Source organism: Spermophilus citellus (assembly GCF_964194105.1).
Source record: "Spermophilus citellus genome assembly, chromosome: 6".
NCBI classification, from domain to species: Eukaryota; Metazoa; Chordata; class Mammalia; order Rodentia; family Sciuridae; genus Spermophilus; species Spermophilus citellus.
In genome coordinates, this window is record NC_138187.1 from 90,414,816 (window position 1) to 90,429,068 (window position 14,253).

Here is a 14,253-nt window from a genome sequence, read left to right on the forward strand (position 1 = left end):
TTCTGTGTTTTAAATTAGCCTTCGCTTTTTCAATGAACCCCAAGACTCTATAAAGAAGCAGAGTTCTCCATGGAATTTTGGTGAGTTTGTTGGCTAGTGAGGTTTCTGGTTGTGGACCAAAGGTGTGCTGGCCCTGTGTCCAGGACATGCAGGGAGAGATCATGGTACCATGTGTAAGTAGACTATCTGGAGCCAGGATCAGGGCAGACAAGCATTCTTATCTCAGAGAGATGAGAGATGGAGACAATTTCCAGGAAATGCAACCAAGATAAAGTCAGGAGACACCATAACCCAAGTTTGTATTCACAGGAAGAGTAGGCAGAATTTTAATAGTAAATGGAGAAACAGCAGAGAAGACTTAGGGCTCTCAGTGATGTTTGCGGCACTGAGTAAAAGCAGTTTGAGAGAGAGTTTACAGGTCTGGATATCTCGTAGGAATTCCTTTCTGTTTAATTTTCATAGTCAGAACTTGTCACCTTATCTAAGCAAACACTTTACTTAGACTACAAAAATGAAATATTTATTGTAGGGAACTAAAATACATACAGAAGATTTAGCAATAACTCAGAGTCCCACATTTCAGAAGCACCCTAAGGGTTCAGTAGCATATTGTGAAATAATTTTTTTGAGCTGTCATTCATTTTTCCTTCACTAAGCAGTTGTGACTTACCACCTTTTTTGGTGCACACTTCTTATGATTACACATTTATCAACAATGCACATTTTCATTGAAAGCAAAATAAGAAGATTCAGAAAATATTTTGCCAATGAGAAAGATAAAAAGTCTAATTTTTTTCAATTTTAATTTGATTCTTTTTGTGGGAGGGTGTCAAAATTTAAACTCAGCAGTCCTTGAAAATTCTGTGTGTGTGTGTGTGTGTGTGTGTGTGTGTGTTGGGTAAGATAGTTCATTGCTTCAAACACTGTGTGATTGAGAGAGGGCTTCATCTTAACAAAATCAAAACCACAAGAAAATAATATCTGTGTAGTGTGCAGAGATTTTCAATTTATATAATAAACACTTTTTTCAAATTATAAAATGAACAAAAAATCTAGGTGATTAAAAACTATGTAAGAGTTCAATCCTAGTCTCATTATTCAGAAAGAATAAATACAGTTCATAGTCTTTTCTTTTATCTCATGAATCTTTTAGGAACATAATATGTTGTTGATTATAATATATTCCCTTGTCTTGTAACTTAATTAAAAGCCCTTATACCTTTATTTAATATTTTTTAATAATAAATATTCATGTTTGACTTTTAATTGCTTCAAATATTCCATTTCATCAGTGCATCAATGTCTACACTATTCCAAAATTTGCAATAATTTAAGATTTTTCCATTTTTTTACTTTTTTAAAAAAATTGTTTTTATTGGTTGTTCAAAACATTACAAAGCTCTTGACATATCATATTTCATACATTTGATTCAAGTGGGTTATGAACTCCCATTTTTACCACATACACAGATCCATTTTTTACTTTTACCAATAATGTTGAACAAGTCCATAAAAATATAAAATGTCTTAATTTTGCATGTTACTTCTTGATAGTTTTCTCAAAGTTACCTTAAAGGTAAAAGTTATAATAAACTTTAGTCTCTGATTGCCTATTGCAAAATAACTTTCTGTGGCTGTAATAATTTGTCTTCCACTGAGAAGAATGTCACAGTGAGTGCATTTGTCAGGTCTGCATCCTCTTGGGACATGGTTGTCTAATTATGAAAAATATTTTAACTCTGAGAAAATTAAAAAGGGTAACTTTTGTTCATTTTAACATTTGATTGTTTTTCTGATCCCCCCCCCAAAAAAAACTAATAAACCTTTTTAAAAAATGGTTTGTGTTTGTGTGCATGGTGTATGGTAGTTCATCATTTCTAATAGTGTATGATCAAGAAGTGGTGTCATCATGAACAACAACAACAACAACAAATTCCAATACCAAAACCTAACAAAAGAAGAGGGATCTGAGGTTTTTAGCTTAAAATTTGGTCAATAAGCTATCAATCTCTTAAAATTACATTATTCATGAAAATTTGGTAATCATAAAATTTACTAAGAACAAACACTTTTTTATCATTGTGTAGTAAATTGCTTAAGATATTTTCCATATTAAATTATGAACTGGTTCTAATTGTGTTCTCACATGTGAAATATTGCTTTAACCCCACTCCTCCTATAAAATATTGTCTAATCATCAGACAGCAACTAAATTGGTCAACCATTAGATAAACAGATGGAGTTGTGAAATCCAATTATTTAGTGCACTAGAAGGCAGAAGAAAGAAGCAGAACCTACTCAGGTTGAGGAGTCACAGGCAATGAATTCCAAACATCAGTATGTGGAGCTCAATGATGGTCACTTCATTCCTAGGCTGGGCTTTGGCACCTATAAACCTCAAGAGGTAACAGTAAGGGGTTGGGTTGAGGGTTCAAAAGAAAGTAGACACAGGATGAATGGAATCCAATCTCGGTTGTCAAGTTACTTGGTTTGTATATAACACTCAGTGGGAGGGGGCTAAAGTGGTTCTCTATTTCTCCAGGCGAGAGCTATTCCATGTGCAGGAGAGACAGTGCTCAGACATTGCTCTACTTCACTTTCTGATGGTGGGGTCACCCATTGAGTATTCCAGGCACTTATGTCCTCCCACTTACCAAATGTCAGTGTATTGAAACAATTTAGTAGAAACATGAATGTCAGCACTTGGTTTTCACTGGTACTGGTTTCTGTTTATTTCTATACTTTGGGATTTTTTTTCTCATCTTCTAAACAGACAAGATCCAGAGACATTTGTGCAGCAAAAGGCACTTGAGATGAGAAGCATAGAATCATTGATGGGGAATACTTCCTTTCCACTGTGAGATAGCCTTTGGCATTTCACAGGAAATGTTGGACCTTGGCTTAGTAGAATTTTTCATGTGATCTCAACTGTGGGAAATTTACCTGAATGTATAGCATCCTGGATAAGTCAAACTTGGACTTAACAAGGGTATTTGTGAATTGTTGGTCATTGTTCACGTGTGTTGTATTGATAGATGACCCTCTGAAGTAGCGCAAGCTAAGTTCACTAGACTGGAGCAAGTTTTGTATTCCAGTATCATTCTCTGACCACTTAATTGTGTGACAAGAGATCAATTCCCTGAAGTTTGTACCCCCTGGGGAGAACCAGCATCCTTGTGTGTTGTGGAAAAAATCCAAGTAACCAGAGGGCATCTGGTTACTTGGATTTTTTCCACAACACACAAGGATGCTGGTTCTCCCCGAAGGGTACAAACAGTGGAGTGTATTTATGTATTCTGCAGTCAAGTTCATAGTCCTGTTGTTCCAGGGCAATATAATAGTTTGCCAAAAGAACAGAGAAAATCCCTGGAGACTGCATACAAGCCAGAAGTCATTAGTGAGGAATGTCTATGGGGAGGATCCAGCAGTGACTGCTGAACCACAGCACCTGCCTCCCTCACATTGCTTTGCCAAGCAGGGCTTCCTCCTCCTCAGGACATTTTGTCTGAAAAGGCTTGCTGGATGCCAGATTCTTGTCTTCTAGGACATGCCCAGACAAAGTAGATTTGGGGTCATTATTCCAAATACAGACCTAACACAATACATGGACAAAGTTGAGTTTTGTGAAGTTTCTGCTTCTGCCCATGACATTCAATATTGCTTTTTGTTAATTTCTGTCAGCCTTACAGAAGAGAAAATTGGGTATTCAAAGTCCCTTATCACACAATTAAGTTGTCTGAAGAACACATTGCAATATAAAATTCCTTCTTGTTTAGTGAATCACAATATGATTCTCAAAGTCATTTCTGGTGTTGTTTGTTTCTCTAGGTTCCTAAGAGTAAGACCACAGAGGCCACCAAAATAGCTATAGAAGCTGGGTTCTGCCATATTGATTGTGCTTATGCATACCAAGTAGAAGAGAAGGTAGGACTGGCCATTAGAAGCAAGATTGCAGATGGCACTGTGAAGAGAGAAGACATATTCTATACTTCAAAGGTATTGTGTATACAGTGTAAAAAATTAATGAAATGTGATATTAAGAATTGAAAATTATGTTAGGTGATCAATTCTTGATGGAAGTGACCATTTTTACAATATTTGTTCACATATAATATAATATCCAGCATCATAATAGAGAAAGATTATGAATTGCTACTCATAGTCTCTAAGTTTATGATATTATAAGTTCCTTTACTTTCCTGATTCTCCAATCAGCACTGTGATTTAGTATTGGTTGTGGTATTAGGAAGAATGATAGTTTCATTATATCCTGGGAAACTTGCTAAATCTTCTCATCATTCTAAATATCAACATTTTACATTTGTGATTTTTTAGAGAACAATGTCAGTCAGTCTATGGGTAGTAAACAAGGTGTAGCTAACGTGTGTTGATTCATGTCTTGCATATATTAAAATGGTCAAAATGTGTTTCCTTTCAGTTTTATACATAGAAAAATATTAATTCTTATCTTTTGAAGTGTATAGATGAGATAGAGTAACAATAGTTTTGTAAATTCTATGAAACACAATTCAGAAATTCATTATTGTTATGTGATGGAATTATATTGCTTGAGTAATTCCTTCCATAGTTCAATTGATCGACTAATAAAAATCAAAATATATAATCCAGTTTACATAAATAAGTCAGATGAATGGAAACCCAAGTCCTGAAGAGAACATCATCCCTGTGATCCACAGTATCTAAGCAAAATAAAAATGAGAGTTTCAATGTGAAATGTTTCAATGTTTCAAATGTTTCAATGTTTCAATCTTCCAAATATGGGCAACATGTTAATCCAGTCCAATTTCCTTTTATTAACCTCTGCAGCTATGGTACACTTTTCATTGACCAGAGCTCGTCCAATCTTGTTTGGAAAAATCACTGAAAAAACTTAATTTTGACTATGTTGACCTCTATCTTATTCATTCCCCAATGGAGTTGAAGGTAGGAAACTTGCATCATCAAACTTATTTAATTTCAGCCGTCAGCATGACCATTATTACCATAGACAGTTGAATGAAGCTTCTATTATAAATTTATTTAAACTTAATTTATATGAATTATAGAAAGTCCTAAAGATTCAGATTTATTGTTAGAAGGGATCTTCAGAAACCTCTGTGTTTATTCATCCATTATGTCTGCGTTACTAGAGGTTTGCTTGGGTTTTGTCCTCGCCTTTTCCACTGGTTGTAAATGGGACTTTGGGGCAGTTCAGGTTTCATGGTCATTAGTGTTTGATAGAGTCTCTTCCTCTTCCAGCATCAAACCAATCTTAAATAGAAACTTGAAACCATCTTAGGTACACCTACATATTCTTGGATCCACATGTGTCCAGGTAGATGAGGAATACTGTTTAACCTGTGTCATCTCTGAAATCCATTATTTCTGGAGATCAATCCCATGTGTCTATGGACTTTCCCAGTGAAAGACAGGCATTTCCCCAGGGCCATGTGTAGGGACAAGAAAAGTAACATAATCCAACTAGGAGACCCCATTAAGATGACTGAAAAAAATCTTATTAAATTACACACACACACACATATATAATTGAACATATAGAAAATTTCAAGTAAAATAATTCAGGAAGCTAAGCATATAAAGGTATTCCTTATACCTCCACATTTAAATAGCTTTTAAATAGATGAATATAGAGTACTGCTCCATGTATTTCAGGAAGGTTTAGTGACCCATCCCCTAGATATATCTAGTAGCCTTGCTGTGTGTGGAATTCGGTAAGATTGCTGTGATGATCACTTCTATTGCAGCCAGGAGAAGAGCTTTTTCCACTAGATGAAAATGGAAAAATAATATATGACTCAGTGGATCTCTGTGCCACATGGGAGGTGAGTTCCTGAAGGAGTGACCTCATAGGAATCCCACAAGGTGACATTAAGGTCATGCTTTCTCCTGAAAATTTGGGTCTAGAAATCATTATGTTTAAAAGAGTTTTTTGTTTGTTTGTTTGTTTATTATATGGTGGGAAGGAACGTATTACTGGAATGTGACAGAGGGAAATTAATGACACTGAGGACGGGCAGCTCCTACCTCCATGTGCAATGATGTCTGAGGCCCTAAAGAGGACACAGGAATTCTTTTACTGGCTCTCAACACCTTCCCATATAATCTTTGCCATTTTTCTCCTCTTCACAATCAATTCATCGGCTTTGTTGTCATTCCTGGAAAGTGCCCCTCTTAACAGTTCTGTCTTGCCTTCATAGTGACATAGTTGACTGTACATATGCCTCTTCCCAACCCCTTCCTCCCAAGGTCATGGAGAAGTGCAAGGACGCAGGATTGGCCAAGTCCATCGGGGTGTCCAACTTTAACCGCAGGCAGCTGGAGATGATCCTGAATAAACCAGGCCTCAAGTATAAGCCTGTCTGCAACCAGGTGAGAGCCCTGAGCCTCACTGCCATCTCTTATAACACTTCCTTGTATCTGTATCACTGCCAGGTGTCCATTGGTTCTGTCCCCCAGTTCATTTACCTTTGTGGAACAGAAGAGTCTAAGACTAGTGCCACTGTCCTGGAGTGTATGGAAGAGTCTCAATTGTGTCTCTGCTGGGTGAATCCTCCTTAGTGAAAATGAGGGGAAGATCTTAGTGCTCAGTTTATGGGGAAATCAGGTGATGTAAAGGTGACCAAGAAGGAGAGTGGTTGTTCATCAGACTTCAGGGGCAAGGTGAGCTTGTCCTTGAGCAATGAAGGATGACTGAGACCAGATGGGTGAATGTTCTGTGGAGGGAATTTTGAGTAGGAAAGAAGGCCATTACATAGGAATGGGTAGTGAGCAAGGAAAGAAAGAAAATAGGAGATCAGTGGTCAGGTTGGTGTGGAGGTTGCGTTCTTTCGTCCTTGTTATCTCTTACTTCAGCTTTCTGGACTCCAGGGAACATTTAACAGGAAAGAGTAAAGTAGGGCTTGTGAAAGTTAAAGAATTAGAGGAAGTTAGTTGCTTATGGTGATAACTGATGATGAATGAGATCCATATTTAGGAACTGTTAGCTGATTGTACAGTTGGTCTTGTGCCTGAGCCCCTTTTACTTGCTTTTCTTGATGCTTTCAGATATAAAATCAACTGTGTAATCACATCTATTCTGTGCTCTAACTTACTTCTTGACAATATTCACTGTTGGAGTAATTGTCTTTGATTGGAAAATAGAACTTATAAAATTTATGAATTTCATATATGTTGATAGAGGATGATAAATTTCAAATATAAGTGTTAATAATTGAGAAAAAATTAGTATTAGTTTTACCCCAATATTTTTTTTTATCATGAATATTTTTAAACATACAGAAAAAGTTAGAGGATGATACTGGGCATCCATATTTTCCATGCTTTATCTAAAATTGTTGACTTTTGGTATCACTGCAAGATGTTGATTATTGTGTTACATCTGCATACTATGTCTGATATTTTCTACATCACTTCAAAGTAAATTGTAGACTAGAGCATATTCACTTTTAGAGACCTCAGAGAACATCTCCTAGGAATGAAGATGTTCTCTCATAACAGCTCAATTCCATTACTCTATCTAAAGGAATTTTAAGTCTCTCACAGCATCTATGTCCAGTCTGTATTCAAATTTCCTATTGCTTTTCTGAAATATAGTATATAGTTCTTCCTCTTTTTCTGGATGCAACTGTGGTTCACATATTGCTTTCTGTCGTGTTTCTTAAGATCTTTTCACATAGAATGTTCATCCAGTGCTTTTCCACGTGACATTTTGAACCAGGATCTTTTTCAAACTGTCTTATTATATCAGTTAACGAGTTTTTACATTCCCATTTTCTATTAGTTAGGAATTAGTCTTCTTACAGATCAAGGGCCTGCAGAGGAGCCAAGGCAGCCAGAGTGGTCCTCGGTTACTGGTTTTTGCATCATGCTAGTACAATTTCAGACATGTCGCTCAGAGTAGCAGGCCATGAGTTTATTTGAAAGTATAAGAAAGGGGAAAAGAGGACACTCTCAAGAGACAGAGAAAATCCTCTGAGAGGGGAGAGGGAGGGTATGCCCATCCTGCCTTCCAGTTTTATTGGGTGTTGCATGGAAGACTTCAGAGTCTTGCTCAAGTTCACCTCTTGCTTTTGATGACAACAGCATTGCCTCAGATTTTCAAGTCTCCATTGTGCATGTTCTTGCTCTGCAGAGAGAGATTTTTAAGTGAGTCACTTTCTTTTAATGGGGAGACAACTCAGAAAACACACAAAGTCCGAATTTGAAACAAATCAAAGAATTTTATTTTGCCAATTTTACCTGACCAGGGACTGCTTTTGTCAGAGACCGAGTAGCTCTCTGAAAGAACATCAGCCACAAGTTGTTTGTGACCAAAGTATTTAAGGAAGAAAATAGAGAAGAAAATCATACCCCAGGAACTTTCCTGTGGAATTTTACAAATTGCAAGCAAGCGCAATACAGGGGTTGTAAATGCAGTTAGCAAAGCAAAAACAGAAAACCATATCCTCCTGTATGGGGGTCTATATCCTCATTTGTATAGGTCTATATCCTCATGTGTATGGGTCTACCCCAAAAGAATTTAAAAAAAAAAAACACCTTGAGAATGGCCTGTGTAACAAGTTCCTCACGGGAAGTAAGAAGATGGAGTCCCTACTTACTTATACTTGTCTATAGTTATTTCTTATACTTAACTACTGTTCTAGTAACCTATATCCATCTCTATATTTATCTGTAACTATCTGTAACTATATTAGACCTCTGAGCTTATACTTATCACCTTACATTATCTATATCTTATTGTTAGCAACTTAAATCCTATGTCTTACGGTGATTATATTGTTGTATTGTTACTTTTTTTTTTAATCTTATAACTATGGCAGACTGGAGTAACTTAACATTACTAATTTTATAACACTTATAATCCTATTATTTTACTAATTAATATTTCATTAACCTGTAATTTCTAATCTATAGCCTATAACCTATAACCTGTATTGATTAAATTCAGACTGGAACTTGTTCTTACAGATTATGGTTAGGTGGAATTCTAAGCTTCCTAAATTCTGGAATCTGGTTTTATTGGCGTTTTTTGTTTTTGTTGTTGTTAAATGTATTTTTTTGTTTTATTTCATTTTTTTTAGTTCTTATTGATTTATTTATTTCTTACATACATAATAATAAATGGAGTGCATTACCTTCATAATTATCCATTCACAGCACAATTTTTTTGATGAACAAATTTAACCAGATGTCACCTGAAGAATGCCTACCAAAGGTCTTTCAAACTTATCCTCATAAGTCTTTGAGGATATCTCTTGATTTTGGCTCAAGTTTCCATTTTTTTAAATTCAGCTTCTTTTTCTTTGACATTTTGGATTCATATTAACATTAGTGTTTATTAGAATCAGATACTTTCTATCTTGTCCACTGCAGGTAGAATGTCATGTTTATCTCAACCAGAGGAAACTGCTGGACTTCTGCAAATCCAAAGACATTGTTCTGGTTGCCTATGGTGCTCTTGGAACTCAACGATACAAAGATTGGTAATGAGAACCTCAGGGAGTTGACCTCAAATGCCATTAATGATGAGCTATCTATAGTCTACAAGACTCAGAGTTCAAAAGGTCACTCTCAACTGACCCTGGAAGAGCGGAACCTTTACATTTCTGGGAAGATCCCATAAGACACTGATGCTGCTGGTCCAGGGACAGCATTTGAGGATCCCTGTTTAGAGTGGGCTCAACAGACCTGAGGAGACTATGGGAGGAAGATGCCATAGTCTCCTGTCTTTCCTTCCAGGGTTGACCCGAGCTCCCCAGTTCTCTTGGATGATCCAGTTCTTGGTGCCTTGGCAAAAAAGCACAAGCGATCCCCAGCCATGATTGCCCTCTGCTACCAGCTGCAGCGTGGGGTTGTAGTTCTGGCCAAGAGTCTCAACGAGAAGAGGATCAAAGAGAATATTCAGGTATAGAGAAGGGCTGTGGGCACTGGGGTTGTTACACAGACTCCTTTACATGTGTGCTTCTTTGTATACTCTAAGAATGTTTTTGTGCCAAGTCAATATCCTTAGCATGTCCTCCATATGTAAGATTTCAGGTGCTTTCAGAAGTGTGTTTTCTTACTCTACAATGCAACAGGCAGTATAGCAAAATAAATTAGGATTGGATAAAGCACAGGTTTTCAGTATTTCTAGCCATGCATATGTAAACCTGTGCAAGTGACATCTTTGTTTTTTTTAATATCCTGAAATGAGAATTTGGAATGGGTGATTTTTATTCCATAAATTATAATTTTATCTTACGTTTCTCCAAATACTTGATATATTTTAATATTCATATATTTATTCAATTTGAATTTTTCACTGTTGACTGTCAGTTTATGAGTTGCTCATTGAATAGCTTGCTTTTCTTTTCATTTACAAGTAGGAAAATTTTATGAAACCATTACTTGGAGTAGTTGAAAAGAAAGCTCCCTCAATATTGAGGTCAATACAAAGAGCTTTTGTTACCTCATAATTCTATGATTTGCCTGTTTGCCTTGGCTCGGCCTGAACTCAGTGAATGTCTTTCAACTACCCTGGCTGCTCCTGTTCTGTAATGAACTCTCCTATGCATTTCTAGGACAATGTGCTCCCTCTGCTTCAGTCCTGCTTGCTCTGTTCTCTAGGGTGTCTGAGCTCCCCTCCATAGAAGTTCACATCCACCAGTTGATGACTCAGATTTCATCTCATCACATAGCCCTGTCCCCAGGTAGTGAATGGTTCATTGTAGAGCCTTCTCATGCCTCACCTCAGAATGGGCACATAGCTGCTTTCACCAAGTTCTAAAGGCCACCTAGTTAGAGACCAGGCAATATTCTGGAGATAGGGAAACATACATGGTCTCTTAGTGAAAGAAGCTGCAATTTCACATAAGAAAGAGTTTGGATACTGGGAGATGTGAATTACTGGGAGTAACATTTTTTGCAAACAATTGACCATTTTTATATTCTCTGGATATATTTTTCAGATTTAGATATATTTGTTGAAATATGTTCTCCCCAATTCCACTTTGAGTTCCATGCTCCTTTTGCTATATTTTCATGAAGAGAATTCCTTGTCTTATTTTTGTCTTTATGCCTTCATTTTGTGGTTGATGAATGTCATGTTTTTTCTTATATTGGGAACTCAACAGTATTATATTACATTTCTTTACAAAACTTTTACAACTCTTAAATTCCACATTTAATTCAACTGCAGTTTTTTTTTTAAATTATGAAATAAAAATCCAAATACACACATAATTTTTAAATGCCTAGCTAAACATCCCAACAAGAGGATTTACATTTCTGACTACTTTTCTATTAAAAAGAATCACTTTATCATTGTTGATGCAGATTGTCCTTGTTTGCTTTATATTTCATTGGAGCTCTTAATAAATTTGAAAGAAACTACTTTTGAAATTTAAAGATTCTAATATATGATTGTGATATGAATTTCCAATATTTAGCTAGTCTTTAAACATATTGCACCAAACTTATCTATGAAGGCATTTCTGTAAATTCCGTTACATTTATTCATATAGGAGTGATAATTTTGATAATCTTTGAATAAAATATCCCTTTTCATTTTAAGAATTTCCAAGTGTGCAGAAGAGTTCACAGAAGAATGCAGAAAATGCTACTCATCCAATTCCTCAATTGTTGAATTTTACTCTCCTGTCATTTTTAAGGAAATTACCAAAGATTTAATTATCCATTTGTTTCAGTATGTTAGCAATTCCTGAAAATTTTCCATGTTTTAAATACCTAAAATTTAGACAAAGTGATTCTTGGAGCTAGGTCATTTGTTTTTTGAGCAGGATATTATTAGTACCTTAACAATTATTGACAAAAAGATGTTGAACAAAAGTCATTGTTGAAGTTTTTAATCTGTCCATTGATGGAATATAGAAAACAAACTGTATCCTTGAAAAATCATTGAATTATCTTATATAGTTCAAAACGTGGCCACTAGAGTTTTCTGGGTTTTTTAAAAAATGTATGACACTGTAATCTTGGAATAACATTAGCTTTATTTTGCTCAGTTTCTTTTTGCAATTTCTTTTTGTCTGTAGTTGTACAGTTTCTATATCTTATATGTCAAAAGTGATCTCTATTTGTCACCTGATATTCACAGACCATTTGAGTGTTCTTTTGATGTCTTTAGTAACTTTTGGAAACTTCTTAGATATTTTAAACGTTTCTGCAACAACATGATTTCATTAGATTTCCAAGAATTGCAATATGCAGTCTACATAGGCTAAAAACTTTCTACTCTGTGATAGGTTTTTGATTCGAGTTGACTGCAGAAGACATGAAAGACCTAGATGGCCTGAACAGTAATTTTCGATATGTTACTTTCAAGCTGTAAGTAACTTTAGTAGACATGTGTCCTTTGGTTGTTATTTCAAGTCTTTCCCTCCTTTTCAGTACAGTTTTGATCAGAACCCAGACACTGTATTTGGCTTTCAAAAGGCTTCCATTGAGGAGAATATTTGGTTGTGAATTAAAAAATGTAGACATCTCAACTCAGTGGATAAAGTAGTTTTGAGAAGAGAGATTCAACAATGGAAGAATGTGCAGAGAAAACACCCTTGTTGAAGAGATTAATAGTCATGAAAAAATCTTTATTCCTTTTGATGCATTAGGGTTTTAGAATCTGGCATTGGACATACATTATAAGTGATGGTCAACAAGGAATATATTATGTTTCTTCTGCCTGTGGGAATGTTAATTCATAATAGAAATTAATGTGGTGGTGGTGTTTGAAAGGGGATTACATAATCCATGGTTACATGTGCTTAAATATTGGCTGGTTTATTGTTATCATTACTAATATTTTTGTCAATATAGATAAAATGAAGGATGAAGTAGGAACATAACATCAAGAGACAGTAAAAAGCAGTTGGAAATTCTTGTTACCTATTAAGTATTTCAAGAAGTAATGATTTTCTGTTCTATTGTTACTAAAGTATAGAGATGTAAATATTATATGGTGAGCTCCAGGGGTTTGCAGGTCTGTCTTACAAACAACATTCTTTCCATATCTGAATTTAGCACCATGCCATGTGTGATAGGCAGTGAGCAAAGAAATTAATGAATTAGTGAAATGGAAGTGAGATGGCTAGCAATATACTGTACACCTAAAATAGCTTTCGTATTGATCAGTATCTGAACTTGTCCTTATACTAAACATGGCATAAATGGATGTGTCATCCTTCACAATGTAACTAAATAAACGTGGTACAATCTGTTTCTGCTTTCACTGAGAATATGAAATAAGAAATGATTACTTTGATCGGTAGAGTGACTGATAGAGCTAAAGAAGATGAATATGAGTGGATTCTTTGTGAGATTTTTGTGTTCTGTTGTCAGGAAAGAAATAGAATTTGAATAATTAGTTATAACTATAAAACCATTTCCTAAAGCTATATTCATGATAGTAGATATGGCAGATTCTACAACCACCCAAGAAATATAATGGAGCTCCTTAGTGTCACTTCTTTTCCTTTGTAGAAATGGAGTCATTGAGTCTATGTCACACATTTTTATTTTTCATTTTAGTATGGATGACCACCCGAATTTTCCATTTGCTGATGAATATTAATCTGGACACCTTTGTCCTGAATTCTACTGGCATCCCTGACTTCAATTGTGATTCCAGAGGTGGCTCAGATGCTGATGATTGGACACATCGCTTCTGTTGTTAATCCATGCTTCTTAGCAACTCACATTCTGCTACAGCAAAGTTCACCAGTCCAGTAATTACATTTTTATCAATTTCTGAAAACAAAATAAACTTGTTTTCCTTAAGATTCTTTGTTACATTTATGACTAGTTTCTTTTTGACTCATTATGAACAAAAACTAATTTGGCTACCAGCCTGTAAGCAGGTGTTTGGGGATGCTAACACATTTCTGGGGTGGAAATAGATCGGGGTTCTCAGGCTCTAGGGAAGTAGTAATTGATATTTAGTATTCAGTGATTCTCTAGTTCATGGAGTAACAGGATAACACACTGCATTTAGGTCATGGTTCTTAATCTGCAAGATGAACCAGAGCTTCCTGAAACCGGGCATGAGGTTTTTCTTTCAGATGGTTGTCAAGGAGGTGAGAGGGGATCAGACCTGGAATTAGCATGAGGATTCAGATGTGCAAAGGTTGAAGAGGGAAGAGTGGAGCACTTCTCTGTTTGGAACTAATGGGCAAAAGGTTTTTCTTTTTTCCTTTTTGGTGCATATAATTATATATAGTGGCAGGATTCATGATTCCAAAT

General features: G+C 35.7%; 1 pseudogene across 1 annotated transcript; it reads left to right on the top strand.

Annotated features, from left to right (window-relative positions):
- Positions 1-2,320: 2,320 nt before the first annotated feature.
- LOC308651000 (aldo-keto reductase family 1 member C3-like) lies at positions 2,321-13,585 on the top strand (annotated as a pseudogene). Its single transcript has 9 exons — positions 2,321-2,404; positions 3,829-3,996; positions 4,828-4,944; positions 5,766-5,843; positions 6,268-6,390; positions 9,394-9,503; positions 9,760-9,925; positions 12,264-12,345; positions 13,543-13,585. The product of its transcript is annotated as an aldo-keto reductase family 1 member C3-like (transcript).
- Positions 13,586-14,253: the final 668 nt, after the last annotated feature.